Here is a 24,393-nt window from a genome sequence, read left to right on the forward strand (position 1 = left end):
TTGGGTCAACAACCATAGGGACTGAAACCATGTCGGTTTTTGCAACTTATCAAAATGTTTTAAAGCATATTATGTACTCCACTAAATTTTGCATACACATCAATCAAATTATTAGCCACAAAGGCTATGAAATTGTAGGCAAACCTAACCACATGGGCAAGAACCCACTTCCTTTGCCCTAGTGCCCTTATACTTGACCTAGTGCCAAGGATGTTACCTTCCTGAAGCCATTGGATTTGCCAAAGGTAGTTCAAGACATGTGCCTATGTCGAATCACCTCTCTTCTCACTGCTCAGCCTCCCTTCCCCACTATATTCGGGTTAAGCAACAAATCTCTCTCGTCATTTCTATATAGATCCACCCTTTCATCTATTTACTCATACTAACACTCTCTCTCTCTCTCACTTATTCTATCGATTCGCTTATGCCCAAGAAAAATAAAAAGCATCCAACCACAATGAAACAACTATTCCTTCCTGGAGAAAACGGAGTGGGTGAATGTGCGATGAACATAGTCTCTGTTGCTAGTCTAGTGCAGACTGCAGAGGAGAGAAGGTTGAGAAGTAGCATGCATGTTGCTACTACATTGACTTCACTCCAAGAAACTCACAGGAAGCAAAACCACAACTTTCTCTCTCTCTCTCTCTCTCTCTCTCTCTCTCTCTCTCTCTCTCACAGAGATTGGGGATCAAATCTTCCTATTAGGGTGCACATATATGGTTTTATAAGTGAAGCTAAAAGGCCGTTATGATGATTTTTTTAGAAATGGAGATGTTGAAAATTACGGCTATGTGGTTGGTTAGAGCTCTATTGGAGCAATGGAAGGTTTGCAAATTATTTCATGATATAAACCCAATTTTTACTATATATCTGAGTAAAATACAGAGAGAGAGAGAGAGAAAGCGAGAGAGAGAGAGAGAGTACCTTTAGGGATGGGGTGAGCTGCAGAGAGGCACAAGGAAGTCTAGTGGCCCTTGGAGCGAGGGGAAAAAGAGAGACAGGGGCAAGAGAGTGGCAGGTAGAGAGGGGTTCTTCTCAGCGAGCAGGGGCAAACCCAGGAGATGAGGAAGAAAACCAAGAGAAGAGGAAGAAAACCAAGAAAGAGAGAGAGAACGAGGTCATTTTGTTTTGGAAGAGAGAGAGAGAAGTGCCCCGTTTTGTTTTGGAAGAGAGAGACAGAGAGAATCGTGCTTTCTTAAAAATGCATGTCAATACTCATGCACTGCAGTGTCAGTGCACCATTAAAAAAGACATCTTTTTCCATAAAAATTTTGACCTTTCCTACCGTCACGCTAACCATCCATTTATGGACTTTTCATCCTGACCATTGAGAGTAGTTGAAGCTTATGTGCGAGCGGGCTAATCCCATCATTTTCCTATATAAATATAAATAAATAAATAAGTAAATAAATAAATAAATAAATATAAATATATATATATATATATGGGAAAAGATAGGATTAGCCCACTAGCTCATATGAACATATGAGCCCAATGGCCCAGATTGAATCTAGGCTGATCTGATATGATGATCACGGATGCCTAGTAGTGCCTGAATTTTATTTTATTTTTACAAATCCAAATCATTTAAAATTTTAGGTATATGTTCTTCTCATCAAGGCGTATCTAATAAAAATACAAAAACAATTATTTGTGAAATTAAAATCACCACAATACTCCCAAAACTTTATGGGGGTATTTTGGTCAATTTATTTCATGTAAAATTGTTTTTTGATATTTTTCAAAGATTCACCTATTTTTGATAAACACACGCCTAAAATTTCAAGTGATTTAGATTTTAAAAAATAAAATAAAATTGAAATATTATCAAACATTTGTGATCATCAGATCGACCCAGATTCAATCTAGGACGTTGGGCTCATATGTGTGTGTGTGGATATATATATATATATATATATATATATATATATATATATATATATATATATATATATATATATATATATATATATATATATACCTTGAAATTTTACGTGTGTATTAAAAAAAAAAAGGTGAATCTTTTAAAAATATAAAAAAAATATTTTACATGAGATAAGATGACCAAAATACCCTCGATAATATTGGGGGGGTATTTTGCTCATTTTATTTTTTCTAATAATGTCTTTTATATTTTTATTAGGTGTGCCTTGATGAAAAGAATACACACCTAAAATTTCAAGTGATCTGGATTGTAGAAAAAATAAAATAAAATTCAAACACTACCAGACATCCTTGATCATCAAATCGGCCCATATTCAATTTGGGTTGTTGGGCTCATATGTTCATATGAGCTAGTGGCCTAATCCCAGCTTTTTCCTATATATATATATATATATATATATATATATATATATATATATATATATATATATATATATATATATATTTATTGAGAGAGAGAGAGAGAGAGATGGAGGGGGAAGAGAGTAAAGCTACCAAATACTTGGCAACTATAATGAATATTAATATAGGTGGATTCCTAGCCGTCAGGTCTTCATCATGTGGTTCATAATACATATCTATCACTATATGATATTTAATTTTTTTATAAATCAAGTGAAGATGATTTTTTGGGTGTTTATACTTGTCATTGTGGTGTATCATATAAAAGATATAAAAATAATAATTTCAAGAACTTAAAATGACCAAATTACCCCTATCATTTTTCATGGATATTTTTGTCATTTTATATTTTCGACAATATTTTTTTTATATTATTTTCTTGTAGTCCTTATTTTTCAGTAAATATGCCTAAAATTTCATTACGATATAACTTCTAGAACAAGATTAAAATTCAGATAGTGATGTGTTGCTTAAACCACCTAATGAATATCTACTAGATAGGATTCCACCTATGTTACTATTCATTATAATTGCCAAGTGTTTTTTAGTTTTATCCATATATATGTGTGTGTTGGCCCCAAAAGATATATAAGAGCCTCTTATGATGTCCCAAGAGCGTTCCTCAAGGTTTGTCATGATCTGATAAAAATACAAAGAAATAGACAAAGAATCAGTTCGGAGTACATCTCTCAAACATGCACAAGGTGCACCATAGCTAAAACCCTTGTTATTGATCTCTGATGGTCGTCAGACCACCGAAGATGGATCCAAAAGGCTGAGACCAAGTTAACTGCCAGATTTCAACGGACCTTCTAGGTCCTACTTTCCCAAAATGGCAAGGCTTTTTACTATTCATGTGAAACCACCAAGAACTAGTTTCCATTTATAGTAACTGTATTTTTTAAAAAATGGGGCATCCTTGTGAGAGTTGTATTTCCATCGTCCTAAGACGGATTGAGCTCAAATTTCAATATGTCATTTCCATCGTCGAGAGGAACATTTTGACATATGGCATGCCTTGAGGCAATGCCCGAGACGGGAGAAGTTTGCTTGGAAAGTGGATTATACAAAATTTTGTATGTAAGACATCTCCTTGATCTGATGGACGTTTCTTGAAGTCTAGAGATCGGATGTCCCTAAAACTAGAACCATTGCGACCGTGACTCAAAGTGCTTCAATTTGAGGTAAGATTTTCTCGAAGTAAAGTCTGGGAAGATACTGAACCAAGGCTTTAAATAAGGAATAATTTTTCGATTGCTGAAAAACCATATCCTGACTACTTCCAGAATATATTAAGTGATCAAACAGGGTCCAAATAATGTGATTTTTGTTGCAAAAGGATCACAACAATTTCCTCTTTGATTGACGACTAAAACGAAGACCAAAGACATGACAGATCAAGCTATATATAACATTGTAGAATTCAAGTTTATGTGTTTGACCATAATTTTGAAACCATAAGCAAAACCTCATGTCAAGATGCAAATCATATATCAAAACGTCCCTCTCGGGACGGTCTATGTTTTCATGACGATATGTCGCCTGATACATCACCGAATCGCAAGGGAGAAACCCCTAAGCCATGTCGATGGGAAGAGGACCCTTTTTGGGGGCCTATTTGTGATTTTCAAATTTTCCTATGAATAGAATTGGCCATGTTTCACAAAATCCGCAAATCACTTTTAATTCATTTTATTCTATTTTCTAGCAATGAGGTTAGCTTTTAAGTGTACACCTTGGTTTAAGGGGTATCTCTATATAAGTAAATCACTTGTAATTTGTAATGGTTGGACATTTGTTAATCAATTTGAGCCAAAATTGAGTAGAAGGCTTACTGGTCCAACCTAAGAGATGAAAGAGAGAAAACTTGATCCTTTGAGAGAAATACACTTGGACCATACACCCTACTCCTCCAAACCATACACCCTACTCCCTTGGATCATACACACACTACTCCACTAAATCATACACCCTACCCCACTAAACCATACACCCTACTCTATTAAACTGCACACCATAATCCACTAAACTATGTACCCTACCCCACCAAACCATACACCCTACACCACTAGACCATACATCCTACTCCATTCAAACATATATCCTACTCCCTTAAACCATATTAGTCCTACCTCAACCTACCCCTCTCTCAAAGAACCGGGCTCAAACCATTGAGCTCATCAAACTAGGTGTCGGTTTCAATCCACTGGTCTCTCCCATCTAAGGACCCTCTCTCTCTGTCTTTCTCTATTTCTCTCTCCCTCTCTATCCATATTTTATCTTATCTCTCTCTCTCTCTCATTTCATTTTCTTTTTCTCTCTCTCCCTCTCTCTCTCTCCATCTTGTCTCTTTTCTCTCTCTCTCTCTCTCCCCTGACACCAACGGCTAGGTTGTCAATCGCTCCCCTCGGGTGGGTTGTCAGTCGCTCCCCTCCCTCCCTTATCTCACTAGTGGTCTCTCTATCTCTATCTCTCTCTCTCTCACTGACAATTAGGCCGTCGGTCTCTCCCCTTTCCTCTCTTCTCTCACCGATGGCTAAGTCATCGATCCCTCTCTCTCCTTCTCCTTTTCTCTCTCTCTATCTCTCTCTTTCTCTTCTCTCTCACTCTCACACTAACGGCTAAGTCGACGGTCTCCCTTCTCTTTCTCTTCTCTCTCACTCTCACACTAGCGGCTAAGCAGATGGTCTCCCTTCTCTTTCTCTTCTTTCTTCTCTGTCCCTTCTCTCTCTTTCTCTTTCTCCTTCTACCTCTGTCTCTGTCTCTCTCTCTCTTACACTCCCTCTCACTCTCACATTGGCATTTAAGCAGTCGGTCTCCCCCTCTCTTCTCTCTCTTTCTCTTCCTTTTTCTTCTCTCTCTTGTCTCTCTTACTCACTCCTCTATTCTATTCTCTTTTCCCCTCTCTCTCTTTTTCTTCTCTCACTCTTTCTCTTCTCTTCCTCCTCTTTCTTTCTTTCTCCTGTTCTATTCTATTTCCCTCTCTCTCTTCTCTCCTCTTCTCTTCCTCTTCTTTCATCTTCTCTCTTCATCACCACTCCTTAAGGAAGCTTGCGCATTGGTTAAGCTTGGGCTAAGCTCCTAACACAGATCAAACCTCTGTCTGGCTTCTGGGGTACCTAAGCCTAGTGCCTACAAGCTTTCTTGAGTGGTCAATATTGCCTCCTAGGGGAGGATACGTCGAAAGTTATTGAGTGGTTACCTCCCTCCTTTCTTGTTCATCTCTTCGCTCCCTCTTCTTCTCTTCTTCCTCATCCTTCTCTTATTTCATTACCACTCCTTAAGGAGGCTTGCGCATTGGTTAAACTTGGGCTTAGCTCCCAACATAGATCACACCTCTGTCTGGCTTCTGGGGTACCTAAGCCTAGTGCCTAAAACCTTTCTTGAGTCATTGGTATCGCCTCCTAAGGGAGGATATGTTGGAAGTTATCGAGTGGTTTCCTCCCTCCTTTCTCCTCCATCTCTTCACTCCCTCTTCTTCTCTTCTTCCTCCTACTCTTATTTCATCACAACTCCTTAAGAAGGCTTGTGCATTGGTTAAGCTTGGGCTTAGCTCCCAACGTGGATAACACCTTTGCCTGGCTACCGAGATACCTGGGTTAGTGCCTAAGACCTTTCTGAAGTTGCCGATATCACCTCCTAAGGGAGGTGACATCGGAAGGCTGTACAAGATTATCGACTCATTCACTCCCTCTTTTCATCTACTTTCTCTCTCTCTCTCTCTCTCTCTCTCTCTCTCTCTTTCCTCTTCCTCTTTTGCCCTCTATTTCTTCTTTTCTTCGCCGACTATTCCCTTCTTAGCCACCTCATTCTTTGACTTACCCACTACTCTTTAAGAAGGGTTACACATTGGTTAAGCATGGGCTTAGCTCTCAACGCAGATCACATATTTTCTTGGCTTCCAGGGTTCCTAAGCCTAGTTCCTAGAACCTTTCTTAAGTCGTTGGTATCGTCTCCTAGGGGTAGTGATGACGGAAGTCTCTGTAAGATTATTGAGTTGTTTCCCTAAGCCTAAACCTTCAAGCCTCAAGCTTAAACCCTCAATTCCAAATCTAAACCCTCTCAAACCTCTCCAGACGAACCAAGGGTCATAGACTTTGATCGTTCAAGTGCATGCGCTAAGACAAGTGAGGACGTGAAGAAGCAGGCACCAAACCGAGCTGAAAGGTCGGGGAACTTTCTGCGGGCGCCTCAAGAGCTCTGAGATCTAGGAGGGCACATACGCCGAGGCGTGTCTGACCCCACCATTGTGAAGTAATACTTACCTCACAAAACTTTCTATTGTTGGTTCAAACCGCACACATTGCACCGCCCAACTCTTATCCAAGAGGGCATAGGGGTCAATCTCGTGCGCACAAACCCTGGGGGGCTCAACACATGCTTTTCTCCTCACTTCCAAGAAGAGAGAAAGCACAACAGTCCTAAGAAAGATTTTCCGCACCATTAGGACCGAAAACAGGGACGACCATAAGGATTTAGGCTTATGTCCTTAACCTTCTCATACATGGCTAAATCATACAAAATACTTGAGCTCATATTATTATCAATCAATCACACACACAATTCCCTAGCCATCACACAATCATGAGGTAAAAATCAATAACCAATCCTAATTAGAGGTAATCTTCAACCCTCTCGGTGCCTCTCACATATATATATATATATATATATACACCAACCTCATGACTCTCTCAAGGTTATGCGACTCTTGGTCCCAATACGCCAAGATCCTAGAGGCACATCGCTCTTATCACTCCCTTTGTGATGGAGTCACATCACTCTTATCACTCCCTCTGTGATCAAGAGATACAATAGGTCAGTCTTACAAGGCCTTTAAAAGCTATAACTCCAATAGTTATTTTCTACAACTTAACGATTTGGTTGATTAGATGATATTCCTTTACAAGCATCTGTCGTCAAGGGTCGTAGGAATTATATGAAATTTTTGTCTAATGGCAAGAAATGAAAAGGAGATTATCAATTCCACTTACGAGTAATTGTCATCTAATATTGATGCAAGGCATGGATGAGGGACATTATGTGCTTGATATAGAGATTGTTGGCACGATCATTTTAAGATATTACTTAGTTTGTCACAAGAGACCTATAATAAGAAATCTTAGATGCATAATTGTGAGCCCATGCATACTCTTGTCTATAAGGGTTATAAGCTAGTCTTAATCACTATTTTAAGATGCGAATTCCCTTAGTGGTTTCAAGGCCTTCAAGATCAATTTGGGATCCGGTGGTGAAGAGATTTAACAAGAAATTGGATACTTAGAAATCTAAAACTATTTATATGGGGGGAAGATATACATTGATTAAATCCACTGTGTCCAACCTCCCAGAATATTTCATGTCCTTATTTAAGATGCCAAAAGAAGTCGAAAAGAAACTAGAGAGAATTATGAGAAATTTCTTGTGGGAAGATGACATAAGAAGGAAAAATTTCTTCTTGTGAGTTGGAAAAAAGTTTGTAGACCAATGAAAGCGGAAGGATTGGGTGTTAGGAGCCTGAAACATATGAACTCGACACTTTTAATAAAATGGTGTTGGATGATCCATACATAACCTGAGTCTTTCTGGATGCTTGTTCTGAGAGATAAATATGAAATGGATTTGAACTTTGGTATCATTAAAAGTCCAAGAAAGAAGATAAGTTTGTCCCATGTTTTGAGAGGTATTGACTATGTGAGATCTGTGTATTTACAGTAATTCAAAAAAATAGTGGGGAATGGAGAATCCACTCTCTTTTGGTTTGACAAAATAGTCGGGTCTGATGTTTCATGTGCATGATAGTTTGAATGTGTAGTTCGTTGTACAAATCAATAAGTGTTTTGGCGGTAGTTTTCCATAATCAACTAAGAAACTCATAAGTCTTAAAAAGGGCCAAAAAAGAAGTTCCCCTCAAAAAACAAAGACATACATTTCATATTAGAATTTTTTGTTTAGTCAATCTTTCAAGTCAAGTGCTTAACTTGTTCCCGAAGCGACACTCGAGTTCAATTTGTTTGCGATATAAGACTTTAGGATCTTCAGAAAAGCTGATTCAGATTGCCGATTAGTCCAGTGATGTGGGAGATTTCAGATTTGAGAAATGTCGTAAAGGGTTATAGTAACCTAACCACCAGGCAAAAGAAAGGTGATGACCTGTTGAGATACCTTTTCCCTGAGGTTTTCTTAAAAGCTTTATACCCACTAGCATCTGTCAAGAAGGCTAGTGAGGGAGATTTTTCGGTTAAGTCAACCTACAATCTATTATTTTCTTATCGTTGGAGAGAGTTGGATCCTGGTTTATTCAATATTAAGAAATTGCATGTGCCTCTTAAAGTGCAGCTATGAATAAATTAGCAATTGTTGACAACTTGAGAAAGAGGTGGTTTATTATCACCAATGTATGTATTCTTTGCCAAGACAGTGATGAAACTTCACAGCATCTTTTCCTCTCATACCCTTTTGTTACATATCTTTGGGATTGGGCTCGACAGTGTCTCAATTTGTCATTACCTTTGTCCCGTAATGTCAGAACTCTTCTTGACCAATGGATCACAAAAATATTTCAAAGATGGGTTCTTTGGAGATCTATTTGGGTTAGCCTTTTTTAGAGTGTGTGGAAGGAAAGCAATAGACGAGTTTTTTATAGTATAAGTATAGATCTGTCTACAATAAAATCGAATATTTTGGCAGTTGTAGTTGATTGGTTCCTCGCTCATAAGGTTAATGGTTTTATTCTTAAAGGTCTTATCATTAGCAATCCCTTAGCAGTGGCAACTATGGGTGTTACCACTAACACTCATAGTGATGTTGTTTGGATACCACCACCAGTGAATTCTTTCAAACTTAATTTTGATAGAAGTTCACTTGACAATCCAGGACCAGCTGGCTATGGTGGTCTTATCAGAAATAGTTTGGGTCACATAAGATTTTCTTACTCGGGTCCTTGTGATATCACACCAGCAAATGAGGCGGAAGCACGACGTTTATTAGAAGGTTTGAAATTGCTATGCACTTTGGAAGGGAGCAAGATTATCGAAGGAGACTCGGCAAATGTCATTGCCTGGAGCAAGAGAAAGGCTCATATTCCTTGGAGATTAAGGTCTATTTTTCATTAACTTTGGGATATTTTGTCAACTTCTATGGTAACGGTCCAAGGAGGAGTTCTTGTCAAAAGAGGCGAATGAAGATGTTGATGTTCTTGTCAAAGGAGGAGTCCATATTACGTCTCTATTGGTTACTTCATTTTTGTAATATTGTGTCTTTGCTAAAATATCTTGTATTTTACATTTGAATTAATGATAAGTCATACGTTACCATTCAAAAAATAAAAGATGGATGAAAAAATATTATGTGTACTTAACGTGGACATAAAAGCAGTATTATGTATGGCACGCTTTGTACGTGACCAGATGTGTCGTAGGACTAGTATGTCATTGCTAGAGCAATCTAGGGCTGGCCATTGATAGACTATGAAAAGGAGACTCTGATATCTCCAAGGAACAACATAGCACTCGTAGATCTTTCTGAGAAATGATCTTCAATTGTAAGGATATAGTAAGTTTGATTGGATGCATGACTTAGGTAAATGATGGTCCACATTAGGAGTAGGAGCAATTTTTAGGTGCAACTAGTGAGAGACGTATGAGAAAACTGTCTTGATAGAATCAGAATATTTAGCTTGTTGTCTAGCGTCACAGGAGGACATGTGGCTTAAACGGATCCTACAAAAGCTTAGGGATCATGCGGGTGTTGCTAGGGGTGAGAACAGGTTAGATAAGGGTAGGATTCAACTAGATCTGAATCCAAATAGTATACAACAGATCTGAGTCAGATTTGGGTACAAACCAGATCTTGGATATCCAGATCTAGATCTGGATCTAGATCTGAATAGGATACATCAGATCCAGATCCGAATTATATATATACTATTTTAAAAATATATAAAATAAAAATATACTATTAACCGGGTTCAATCTGGATATGTATTCGAGTCGGATCCAAGTCGGATCCGGATCGGATCCACCTGTCCCCAGATCCGATTCAATTTTCAATTCGGATCTAACTTTTGGATCCAGATCCAAATCTTGGATCCAAATTTTGGGTCCATACCCGAAATTTGGGTTTCAGATTCGGATCGGGTCAATTCTCCCCCCTAGGTGTTGCGATGATCGTGTTTTGTGACAGTAGAAGATAATGAGTATCATGGAATGATGTATCACGTAGAGATTGGGCATCCCCATGTGTAAGATGAGGAATGAGATGGTCCTGACATACATTCCCTCAAGTAGGATGGTAGCAGATCTCATGAGCCTATAGCTTAAAGAGTAGTTTAGGGCTCATGTGAAGAATGTAGGACCTTGGAGTCTGTAAGTGGGTTTCTATATTTGAGTCACTAAGTGGGTTTCTATATATCATTCTTGGTTTCTATATTTGAGTCACTAAGTGGGCTTCGATATTATCATTCATGTTTAATTCTCTCAATACATGGATGTTGTTTTGGATTTGTTTTTACCATTTATTCGAGGGATTTATGGTAATGGGGTTTATTTGATGCATATATACATAATTTGAATGCACATTAAACTTGCATAATAGGACGCATGTTCATTGTGAAATAAATTTGTTCATTGTAGTTTTATGGCAAACCTGTGGGGGTTCTTTTTTAGAGCTTTGGATGTGAGTGCTGCTTTACCAACGGATTGCTTGGGGATTGTTACACAATTGGCATTCCTTATGTTTTCAAAACTAGGGAAGATTATTGGGGGGGCAGTAATGTTGAAAGTTTGGAAGGAACGCAACATAAGAACTTTTGAAGGCACCCTATTACCGGTAGATATAGTGCTGAGTAATATTATCCGTAGTTGTTGGAGTTGGCTCTCTATTACTAAGAGGGAAGGGGAATCTCTGAGGTAGGCGTGCTCCTTAACCTTGCAAATCTGGTTTTCTCCCGTTTTACTAAGCCTAAATCAGTTGGGTGTTGGGATCCACTGGTTCAGGGTTACTTTAAACCTAATTTTTATGGCAGTTCTTTAGGCAACCTGGTGGTACAGGTATAGAAGGCGTGGTTTGGGATTGTTGCCGAATTTAAGATATTCTCTAAATGTGGTGAGATGGTGTAGCAAAGAGCAGCGTATGAAACCCATTTATTTTGGTTATCCCCTTCCTATATTTTGCAACCTAGAGAGAGAAAAAAGGTAGCCTTTCTTTATAGGTACATATTTAGATTTGGAAAAAGTTTATATAAGGTTGTAACCCTAAAATGTAGAATTAAAGAGTGATCATCTCCGCATCTAATATGAAGAAAAAAAAATGATTTTGAGTCCAAGAAATAGTGCATTTTGTAACACATTATCTAGACCATCAATTTTCATATATTTATAGATCTACTAGATTTTAACTATTTTTTAAGTTTAAAATTTTATAATTAGATATAAAAATAGATTTTCAGATAATCCTAACAAGTATTTACACCAAAATTGCAGTTTTATGATAAAATTTGAAAATACGCCTTAATTTGATTGTTTAAGGTTGCAAAGAGAGAGAGAGGAGACCATTTCACTTCTGAATAGAGGAAACCACACCCTTTAGATTTTACCCAAAAAAGAAACCTATTTATTTTGGTTATACCACTTATACGTTTCAAATAGAGAGAGAGGAGACCATTTCACTTCTTAAGAGACAGAGACCCATTTCAAATGGAGAGAGAGGGCCTTTTCAAATGGAGAGAGTCCTGGGTGCCATCATCCAAGTATTTGCTCGAGATTTGGGTACGATCTCTCTCTAAAAACTCTCTTTTATTCTTTAGAAATCCAATTTCTCTTGTTCTCTCTAAAAACTCTATGTAGAAATCTAATCTCTCTCTAAAAACTCTCTGTCGTTCTTTAAAAACTCAATCTTTGTTTATCTTTCTAACAACTCTCTCTCTCTCTTTAGAATCCCAATATCTCTTTTTCTCAATAGAAACTCATTCTCTCTCTCTCTAAAAACTTATTTTCTTTTTCTCTCTCTAAAAACCCAATATCTATCTCTAAAATCTCGATCTTTATTTTCTCTAACACCTATTCCATTTCTAGAAATCCATCTCTCTCTCTCTAAAAACTCATGCTATCTCCTTAGAAACTCAATCTCTCTTTCTCTAAAAACTCATGCTATCTCCTTAGAAACTCAATCTCTCTTTATCTAAAAACTCATGCTATCTCCTTAGAAACTCAATCTCTCTTTCTCTAAAAACTCAATAGGGGGTTTTAAATTATTAAAGAAATAGTTAGCAACTTGTTTTTTCTTACAAGAAAAGTTTTAAGAGGGAAAAAGTTTATAGGTGCATTTGGCATAGGGATGCATCCGTAGGTATAGAGGTAAGGTGCACCTTCAAAGTTTATCATCTATATAATTTTGATGTAAAATGTTCTTAGGATTATCTCAAAATCTATTTTTATGTCTAATTATAAATTTTTAAATTAAAAAATGATTAAAATTAAGTAGATCTATACACATATGAAAATTTTGAAAATGAACGGTGTAGATAATATGTTGTAAAATGCACTATTTCTGACACTTATATAAGGATGCTAACTTATAAGGTAGAACTACGGATGCCCCTCAAAAATCCATCGAAAAAGGTAGTTTTAATGTTGAAAAACCCTTTGATTGATCATCTTTCGAGATGTATGACTATGAAAAATAAAAAGATTTTAAGTCTAGGAAATAGTGCATTTTACAACATATTATCTACACCGTCCATTTTAAAGATTTTCATATGTTTATAGATCTACTTGATTTTAACCATTTTTGAAATTTAAAATTTTATAATTAGATATAAAAATACATTTTGAGATAATCCTCAAAACATTTTACATCAAAATTATATACTACGATAAAATATGATAAAATTTGAAGGTGCACTTTACCTCTACAACTACGGATATACAAACTGCGTCCTTTGAAGAGAATGATTAAAACAAAAAACATGGTCAGGCTTGAGCTGGGGCCGGCCAGGCCTAATGGGGCTTTATGGGCTGGGCCTTATTTGTCAATGGGGGATTTAAATTTTCTAAACAAAAACTAAATGCCTGGCCTGAGTTTGGACGGGCCAGGCCCAATAGGCTTAATGGGTCTTCCTTGGGCTCTGTATAAAGATTCCAGGCCTAAGGGGCAGACCCTGGCTTTTTTGGGCTGGGCATTAATGGGTCTCATCATGGGCCGGGCAATATCGGGCATGGCCAGGCAATGCGGGGCTTCCTGGGCTCCAAGCCCAGGCCTGCCCATTGGCAACCCTTTGATTGGTGCTATGAATCCATAGATCTCAAGGACAAAGAGGGCGGGAGGCCGGTCTGGCTTCATATGTGTTTCAACTTGGAGGCCCAACCCTAAAAGAAATGATGGGGCATTGGTATCAGAGGAACTTATTCAAGTGCAGTCCCTTTTCAAAATCCACCTTACTTCATAAATTTATAAAAAGGAAATTTTAAAACTTAAAATATTTATTTTAAACTTTATTTTGAGCCGTTCCTTATGATTCCATTTTAAGATTTTAATTTATTTTTTCTTTCATATTGGTGATCGTAAGGAGACATTCAAATATAGACATCCTAAAACATTTTAAAAAATCCACGGATATACTAAATGATAGTTTAATTCAAAATTTTGATAAAAAAAGAAGAATATACAATAACATCATTTATTTTTTTATACAAGCCCACAATCTCCCTTTAAATTTCAAAAGCACATTGTAGCTTTCTTTCAAAATGCGCTGAAATCTTCCTTAGACACTCCTAAATTGGTATGACTATAGTCGGAGTCATTGTGACTTTGGTGTATAGAAACAAATGGTATCTTTGATTAATTGGTGTGGCTTGTATAAGAGTGCAACCCTTTTCCAAAATACACGATCACGGGGTACTTCTGATATTTGCCCAATTAACCTCTTAACTAGCATGTATAAGATAATTGTAAAAGTACTGGCAGAGATATTGAAGGGGATCCTCAACAGTAGGACGGATTATTACTGATCGTGTATGGATAACACATGAATGTAGTCAAGAGTTATGAATGGCAGGCTAGGAGCTTTGATTAAGTTAGATATTGAAAAAGCCTATGACAGGGTGGTTTGGGAGGTTTTGTTGGAAGTTATGAACTGTATGGGGTTTGAAGAGAGATGGTGCAGATGGATGGGGGTTTAGAGAGAGATGGTGCAGATGGATGAGGGGTTGTTTGAGTAGCACTTATTTTTCGGTGTTGGTGGAAGGGAGCTCCAAAGGCTTTTCAAAAGTCACTCGTGGATTGTGCTAGGGTGATCCATTATCACCATTTCTTTTTACAATCATGGGTGAAGCCCTTGGTAGGTATATTCATAATGTAGTTTTAAAGGGCATATTTAATGGTTCTTGAGTGACACCGGATGGATATGAAGTATCTCATATGCAGTATGTTGATGACACCCTCTTTGTTTTGTGATGCTAGTGTGGATCGGATAGTTAATATTAGAAGGATGTTGTTTTGTTGTGAAGCTGTGCTTGGTTTTAAAGTCTACTTTGAAAAAATGTCTATTATTGAAGTAGGGTGTGAAGTGGACTTAATCTCATCCCTTGCCTTCCATTTAGGTTGTAAAGTGGAAAAGTTTCCTATGACTTATTTGGGGTTACCAATTTCAGATGGGAGACTTCCAAAATTTGTATGGACCCAGTGCTTCAAAGAGTTAATACTAAATTGGATTTATGGAAAGCTAGACATTTATCCCAAGGTAGACAAACTACCTTGATTAAATCATCGCTTTCTAATTTGCTTGTATACCAAATGTCCTTTCTTATGATGCCCATGTCAGTAATGAAACCGATTGAAAAGCTTATGAGGTGTTTTTTATGGGGATAAGTGGAGTTTGAGAAGAAGTATCACCTAGTCAATTGGGATAGAGTGTGCATACCAATAAGGAAGGGGGGGATTGAGAATTAGGAGGTTAAAATATACAAATTGGTCTTTATGCGCAAAGTAGCGGTGGAGAGCGAGACCCAGCGAAGAATCTTTATGGATCACAATTTTGAAAGAGAAGTATGGTGTGGACCGTTAAAATCAATGGAAAGGGAGAGGTCGGGGAGCGAGATCCCAACCCTTCTTTTGAAAAGGGGTTTTGCAAAATAGAGGACATGGGAAGTTGGTAGGGGTCCACAAGTTTCTTTTTGGTATTATAAGTGGATCGGTGAATGCCCTCTGAAATTCGTGTATCGTTTGGTATTTGATACGTCGATGAACCACATGGATAAGATCAATAATATCTATGATTGAGAAAAGAAGGTTTGGACAATAAGTTGTTGGTATAATAGAGTTAATGATGCATTTATAGAGCAATATTCAACTGTATTACAACAGTTGGAAGGGATAACGTTATTCCACGATGTTAATGATGAGATGGACTTTAACTTTGGATAATCTTAAAAAAAGAGGAAGAAACATTATCATCACCGTATGGATCTTATGGATAATCTTAAAAACAGAGGAAGAAACATCACAAAAGTATGAATCTTATGTAAGGATAGTGATGTGACAAAAGATGCAAGGATAGTGATGTGACGTAAGATCATTTATTCTTTCACTGCTCATATGACATATGGAGTTGGCTTTTGGGTAGGTTTAGATTGGTAGGAGTTGGCTTTTGGGTAGGTTTAGATTGATAGCCTAGATTTTTTTACTTTCATGGGCTGCCAAAAAATGGTGATAAATTGGTGCAATAACATTTCAAGATTTCCATGGAGGCTTAGATCTACATGGCTGGCTCTAAAGGAGATCGAGAATGGTCTACGTTCATTATATAGACATATTTACAGGGAGGCTAATGAAGTGGCTCTAATGGAGATTGGGAATGGTCTATGTTTATCATATAGACATATTTACAGGGAGGCTAATGAAGTGACAGACTCTTATGCCAAGAAAGAAGTAAATTTGTAGTTACTTAAGATTTTGAATGCTCTATTTACTTAATATTGTTGTAATTCTTTACTAATCAATAAAGCTCCATAACATTTGTCAAAAAAAAATTTGATGTGCACCTCCAATTTTTATCATATATATAATTTTAGTGTAAAAACTTCTTTGAACGGCATCAGAATCTCTTTTCATCTTTAATCATAAAATCTTGAACTCCAAAAATAGTTCAAATCAAGTAGATCTATAAACATCTTGAAAATGGATGGTCCAAATAATATGTTAAAAGATACAATCGTTTTAGAACTCATAAACCTTTTTTTCTTTTTCATATTACAATCTCGATATCGAGATGATCAATTAATGAGTTTTCTAATATGAAAACAACTTTTTATGATGGATTTTTGAAGTGCACTTTAATTCAACATTTTAAGGTTAACCTTACATAAAAGTTTTTCATTAACATCTAATTAAAGAAAAATTTTATATAAGGTTAACTTTATTTGTAAAAATAAAACTCCCTTAATTTATACCATTCATTTTATTTATTTGGATGGCGTAGATGGAACATTTATCATGTATTGTACGTATCACAACCTCATTTCTACGCATAAAATTGCAACCTTCTACAAACCGCATCTCCTAAATGAGAGATTAAGTAGGGTCAATATTGTCTTTTGGGAAAGTTCACAAGGAGATACTCGCCATCTCGAAATAATAAGAGGTCCAAGGATTCAAAAATGCGCATCAAACTCTGAAATGAACCGACTCTGAACCGAACCGACGCATGAAGAAGAGACACCAGATGGGAGAGAGAGATTAAGAAATGCTAAAACGCCAAAAAACGCACAAAAACGCAAAACCTACAGAGAGAAACCTGAAAGGGAGACGGCGGTAGCGAATTGGCTCACATGATCATCTGGGAGACTGTGCTCTGCACTGCCCAATTAAAAAGCAGTGCAGACAATATTTTGTTAACCCTTTCCATGTTCAAGTCACTACATCCAAGAAAGCTCATTAATGCCATCCCATTTACAGCGAAGCACTAATCCCTATTTCCTATACCAGTAGAATTTAGAAACTCTAGTAATTAGAAAAAGAAAGAAGGTTAACAAAGATTAGCATAAAAGTCTTGATTCAAGAATCTTGATTATTGTGCTCCTAATTCTGAATTGTTAATGACCCAAATCTCTCTGCATTGATACTAGTAGTACTCCTCCCTCTGGTTTTTATCAATCTTCCCCAACAAATCATCTGCAAAAGAATATAAATTTGGATCAAAATCAGAGAGGTTGTGGCACTGGTAATGGAGCAGAAAACGCCCATGCAAGGTTTAAAGGAACAGAGCATCAAATGCAAGAAACTGGGCAAATCAAGAAAAGCTTCATTAATGGATTCCATAAATCAAATGGAAAATATATATAGAGAGAGAGCAAGAGAGAGAAAATAAAGAAACGAAGGGAGTCATCCGATTCCCTCAATATGATTTAGGAACCCAGTTAGGGGTTTTCAACCCCAAAACAGTCATGAAACCCCATCACATAAAACCCTAAAACCAAAACTCTCCATCAAAGATGGAGAACTCTAAAACAGGGGAAAAACAAGAGAGAGAAAACCCAACCTGATCTGAGCCTCAACCTCAACGATTGCTTGCCCTCTGGCCTACAATCAGGAGGGTCCTCGAAGAGAGAGAAAGAGAGCTGCTTATGAACCACCCCAATATCAAAGACAATAACACCAGAATGGGGGTCTGTAACCTTGATATCCTTAATAGGAAGCCACAGAAAAAGCTCTTCTTGAGAGAAACCTGCAACTCCCGTGAGCTCGCCATAGCTGAGGTTCCCACGAACTACTCGATCATAATAAACCATGCCGTCGAATTTGGCATAACAGGGTTGATCAAGATGAATTTCGAGGCGGCCATCGTCTTCAAGAGAGTAGGATTTTACGTCTTTGGGCAAAAGACCAGCTGGTAAACCATTGCTCTGCAGTAATTCATGGACCGCCCCTCCTTTGACAGGGTTTAGAGAGAGAAAGAAGAGGGAGAGTATGATCAAGAGAGGGAAGGAGGAGTTAGCCATGCGTGAGAGGAAGATGGGAATGGGAGTGAGTGGGGCTTAGGGGGAGGTTTTAGATAGATAGAGAGAGAGAGAGAGAGAAAAGAGGGGGTTTGTTGATCTTTTCCTGCATGCAGGAGAGAGAGAGAGAGAGAGAGAGAGTTGGATTTAATTTTGGGACAGGGTTCACGTCAGGGGAGTTGAAAGCGCATAAGACGGAGGAAATTCCGAGGAATAGATAAAGACGGCGAAGTGCTTAATGATGCTTATCCCCTCGCCCTTCCTTGCACGAGAAAGTCACTATTATTCTTCCAATTTTATTTTTTATTTTTAATTTTTTTTAAGTAGAGTTGGTCATGTGGTAGTACTTCCTATACCCCAGTTAAGATCTTCATTATCAGTTAATGCACTAACGATTTTTAAAACGGATAGGAGCGTCGTCCCTACTGAATTACATAAAAAAAAAAAAGCGGGTTTAGCATGGCCGAATCGAGCTAGGGTTGGCCCTATGCTAACCCTCAACCCAAGCTTAGGCCCTTCTTTTTTAGGGCCCTTTTGTTGGGCTAGGCAAAGCTATTTGGCCTATTGCCAGCCCTATACTTGAATTTACAAAAATAAATAAAAAAAATTTATATAAAGACGTGGTTATATTCAATCAAATTTAACCTCACCTCAAAAAATTTCACTAAAAGAGCCTACCTTGAAAACCTCATCAATGGGGGGGGGGTTCTCCAATATGAAAATGGAGAACCCTCTTATAGATGTTTTCGAAAGTACACCTTACTTCGATGACCAACAAAATGGAAACCTTTTTGTATGTTGGGCCATCAAAGTTCAAACCTTGCTGCCGGTGTTCATTTAAAGATCATCATTTCCTTCGATTGATCCAAGAGGGGCCCCTGAAATTTTAATCATAACAGTGTACTAATAACAAGAGGCCATGTTGGTCGCTTCTTGAAAGGAGCATATAATAATGAGTACCCACCTTTTTTATTTATTCAATAAGTAATCGCATGAATACCGTGTCCTACCTTTCCAGCGGTCTAAACCCTTTTCAAATGGAAATATGGTTTCATGCGGGCTGGACCGCATTTATACATTATTCAGTCTAAAGGTACGAAGCCCTATTTTAAAGATGGATGACTAACCGTATAAATGTTTTTTTAATATAACTATTAAATTTAATTTTTTTAAAAAAATCATATTTATGATCTCCATGTTAAAGATTATATATTCTCTAAAAATTAGGATCGAATTATATTTAAATATATTTATTACCAAGCCTCCATTTCTATAATATGAGGGCTGGTACATAGAAATGGTGTCCTTTTCAAATTGAAAAATGGTTTGAAAGGGCTGCTGCCCTATCAAAACAAGCAAAGGTTCACGTCATAACTCATCTAAAATTGCAATCTAAGCATTAGTAAACCTTTACATCCATCAATCATCTTGGTATAGTTGTGAAAGAAAAAAAGGATTTCAAGCTTTATAAGAAAATAGTGTAGATTGTAACCAATCATCTTGGTAGTTCATTTCGTTTTAAAAATAAGTGTTCATAGATCCATAGGGTTTGTACCATTCTTTTATTTTTAAAATTTACTTTAAGCATTGAAAATTGATTTTAGATCATCATAGAGATTGCATTGCCGAAAGTGACTTCCAGGTGAGAATTTGAGGTAGGGCTTTATTTTGTTTTCATAAACCCTAGGCCTCATAGAAACTTCATCCTTTCAAATTTGCATTGTTTATTTACTTTTCTCTCTCTTCCCCATTCAAAGCACATGCTGACGAAGTGCTTTTATGGCCTCTGTAAGAAACAAAAGATGCGCCATTCTGTTACGCCATATATTCTTTGTTGTACTCTCGCGGACGGCCATGGATTCTGCCTTTTTCATGTTTTGGAAGGATCAAAAGGTTATTGTATAGCCTGCGGTTAGTATAATGTTTTTTATTTTTATTTTTTATTTATTTTTGAATATTCAGACACCTCTGAGTCTTGAAAATCTATTTTACCTAAATTATAAAAATTTAAAGCTTAAAAAATGGTGTATATAGAGTATATCTATCAGTACTTTGAAACTTTAAAAAAAAGATGGTCTAGATAATATTTTACAAGGTGTCTTTACTTGAATATATTGAATTTTACATTTGAATTAAGGAAAAAGTTCATATAAGGTTGCAACCTTATAATGTAGAGCTACGAATGCACCTCAATAATCCATCGAAAAAGGTAGTTTTAATGTTGAAAAACCGTTTGATTGATCATCTTGATATCGAGATGTATGATCATGAAAAATAAAAAGATTTTAAGTCTCAGAAATAGTGCATTTTACAGTATATTATCTACACCGTCCATTTTCAAGATTTTCATATGTTTGTAGATCTACTTGATTTTAACCATTTTTGAAATTTAAAATTTCATAATTAGATATAAAAATAGATTTTGAGATAATCCTAAGAACATTTTACATCAAAATTATATACCATGATAAAATTTGAAAGCGCACCTTACCTCTACAGCTACAGATGCTTCAGTATGCCAACTACACCTTTGAATTAATGATGAGTCATATGTTACCGTTCAAAAAAAAAAGATAATATTTTATAACATGCACTATTTCTAAAACTTAAGGTTTTTTTTTATTTCTTATTTCTAAATAACCATGCATCCCGATATTGAGATGATCAATTGTAGAGTTTTTTTATGCTGAAAAAACCTTTTTGGGTGTATTTTTGAGGTACACCTTATTGCTATAGTATAAGGTAGACACCTTGTGTAAACCTTTTCCTATTATATAAGTTGAAGTCTTTTATGGAGAAGAATTTTGTGAGCCAAGGGACACATGCGTCCCCTAACCATCCAATGTCATGTATGTTTAAGAAAAAAGCAACCAAATAGATGGTGTAAAAATATTAAGGGTTTGGTTTACATGAGGTTGCAACTTTAAACAATTGCACATCCAAACATTTTCATGATATGTAATTTTTGTTGAAAATATGGCCTATCAGGCTTTTTTATCTCGAGATTTTTTTTTTTTCAATAATGTTACAAAAGCCATATTATATAGTATATGTGAAATCTCATGTGGTTGACATGAGGCAATGCTATATACTAGGATCCATTTTGGAGCTTTTATAGGATGTTGCACTGGAGCGAAAACCCAATGTCATTAGACAAAAAACTCAGTGATGTGTTCGGATTTTTTGTAAGAATTGTTTTTCATATATATATTATAGATGTACAAAATTATTTAACTTCTACATATCTTTTATCAAATTGTAGGAATGCTTGGATGACATCCTATTATGTGAGTCATTAGTTGCACTAATTACATGTTTAGCTCATAATATAGGTTAACAGTTTAGTGACAATTTGTTAATCCTAATTGACTACAGTTAAGGGAATTAAGGAATGAGTTATATTTGGATCTCAACTCCTATAGACCATGAATGTGAGAGATACAAAAAGACGGTTCTTTATAAATAGAGGTTAACCCCTCAAGTAAAATGAAGATAGAGAATGATGTAAATTTGGTGAAGGTAATTCATCAAGAGGACTCTCAAGGTAGTCGGTCACTAGATGGCTTGGTCTATAGGTTTTGGTATGGAAGTCCCTCGTGTGATTTAAGGATAAATCTGAATAAGTTGTTTATCGATTTTATTTATTTATTAATTTTCATTATTGGGACTAATAATTTTTGTCTCAAATATTCTTAGGATGGTGCGAAAATCTATTTTTATCATTAGTTATAAAATTTTAACCACTAAGTAGTTCAAATCAAAGCAGATCTACAAATGCATGAAATCTTGAAAATGGACGATCCAAATAATGTATTGCAAGATGTACTATTTTTTCAGGACTTGAAATCTCTTTTTTTCTCTATATATCCATCTCGATATGGAGATGATCAATTAGATGTGTTTCCAACATCAAAATAATATTTTTCAAAGTATTTTAGTGGTGCACCTTAAGTCTACATTTTAAGGTGTCAACCTTATATAAAGTTTTCCAAAAATTAATTGCGAAGCATACATAAGGTGCCTCCTTACATTGTAGAAGTAAGGTACACCTCTAAATATTTCTTAGAGACGTAGTTCTAGAGACGTTATTTTGAAACCTTATTTTTCTTAGAGACGTAGTTCCAGAAACCTTATGATGGCTTGAAAATCTAATTTCATCCCATGTTACAAAATTTAAAACTTCAAAAGTGGTATAGATCTTGTAAATTTATAGCACTTGAAAATATTAGAAATAGATGGTCTAGATAACTTGTTACAAAATGCGTTATATTAGGACTTAAAATTCTTTTCTTCCACCTTACTTCATTAGTAAAAAGTTGACATCTTATATGAACATTTTCTAAAAATTTAAAATACTTTTTGTGATTTTATTTAATGTTGTTTCGTGTATTCAATATCATCGTAACCTTGATCATTTATCTCTTAAAATTTTGAATCTAAAATCCATCTTAAAATATACCGGGACACACATGCACATATGAGTAGGTAGACACAATTAAGTCCCATCCTTCTTTTATGGAATTTGGAAGAGGAACAACTGTCTATTTTAATTATATTTCCCACGGAAAATTGTTTCATGGGTCGAGGGACGTATTTCTACACATACACCCCCTTGGGTACAAAGCATCTATTTTAATATGGATACAAATAGGTGGTCCATCTAAAACAATTGAAATTAATGGTCCAAATTATTTCTTTATAACATTACTATTTTTAGTTTTTATAACCTATTTATTTGTTCATATTCATGATCTCCTTGTTAGAAATTATATGTCATTAAGAATTGGGTCCAAATATCCATCTCAAAAATGGGCTTTCAAGAGGAGACTCATTTCTCGATGAACTCATAGAAACGGTGTCCATGGCCCAATGCATGCATAAACAATTAATTTACCAAAATGATAATACGGGGTGACAACAAGTAAAGATAAGGCTGAAAATGGATGGCCGGGCAGCCCAGCTTGGGAAAAGTAGGACTTGGGCCACAAAATGTGGCCCAAGGGTAGGGCTAGGGCCAACGCCAGTGTGGTTTGGCCTGATCCTACCCTGTGGGGATAAGGGCCATGCCAGGGCCAAGGTTGTGGCCCGGGGTTGGCCCATTGCGATCTTTAGGTAAAGATGTCCTATTATGTGTCGGTCGTTCTCTCTGCAGGGGTGGTAGCGGGTCGGGTACGTGTCCAGCCGGACCCGGACCCGGACCCAAACCTAAAGAAATATTATGGGACCCTAACCCAACTAGACCAGGACATGAGCCCAAAAATATATTGTGGAATCTAAACCTAATAGAACATGATCGGACCTGATTGGAAAATCAAAATATCTAAATCTTTAGATATATTTCAAAAATTTGGATCCAAAAATATAATGGGACCCGGACTAGATCGGGCCCCATTGAACCTGGACCCAGACCCGAATAGTGGTCACTCCAAGATTTGGACCCTGACCGGACCCTCCATGTCTAATTTTTGGAGCCATACCTGGAATTGGGTCGGGTCTACTCGTCGGGTCCGAGTCCATTGCCACGTCTATCTCTCTAGTCCTTTCCAGTTTTGTTTTAAGCAAAATAACTTTCTTTTAGTTTTTACATAAAAGAATAAGTATGAGGTTTTCCCATTGTATGGCTATAGAGAATAGTTATCCTCTCTTAGAATTAGGATTAAATAAGGAGGGTGTATTGCTTGCTCTTGTGGGAGCATATACTGTATGACAACTCCCTCGGATAAAAGAGTAACTCGGGAGGATTTTTCTTTTATCCGAAAATTTTAGAATCTATCTAGGTGTCATATGATGATTAGTTTCAAGAAAAAAAAAAAAATCAGACTTTAAATTCTTGAACATCTAAGTCTTGCCATCCAAAAATTACAATTCGTGTTCAATCTTGGGCGTCAAATTTTTTTGAGGCACGTAAAGTCCTATTTAATTTTGTTTTCCTTTCGGGATTTTTTTGGTAGATTCTATAGGCTACACCCTGAAAAAGTTGGGGTCCATAAGATATTTTCTTTGGGTAAGTAGGTCCATAAGATATTCGTAACATGAGTTTTACCTTAATGGAGCAAAC

At 36.6% G+C, this 24,393-nt stretch overlaps 1 non-coding gene across 1 annotated transcript; it reads right to left on the minus strand.

Moving 5' to 3' along the window:
• Positions 1–17,175: 17,175 nt before the first annotated feature.
• On the minus strand, positions 17,176–18,956 carry LOC18441001 (uncharacterized). Its single transcript, XR_016050626.1, has 2 exons — positions 17,879–18,956; positions 17,176–17,511 (listed from the first exon to the last, which is right to left on the minus strand). It is a non-coding gene; the product is annotated as an uncharacterized LOC18441001 (transcript).
• Positions 18,957–24,393: the final 5,437 nt, after the last annotated feature.

Source organism: Amborella trichopoda, chromosome 2 (genome assembly GCF_054954075.1).
Source record: "Amborella trichopoda isolate Santa Cruz 75 chromosome 2, AtrichopodaSantaCruz75HAP2 v2.0, whole genome shotgun sequence".
Lineage (NCBI taxonomy): Eukaryota > Viridiplantae > Streptophyta > Magnoliopsida > Amborellales > Amborellaceae > Amborella > Amborella trichopoda.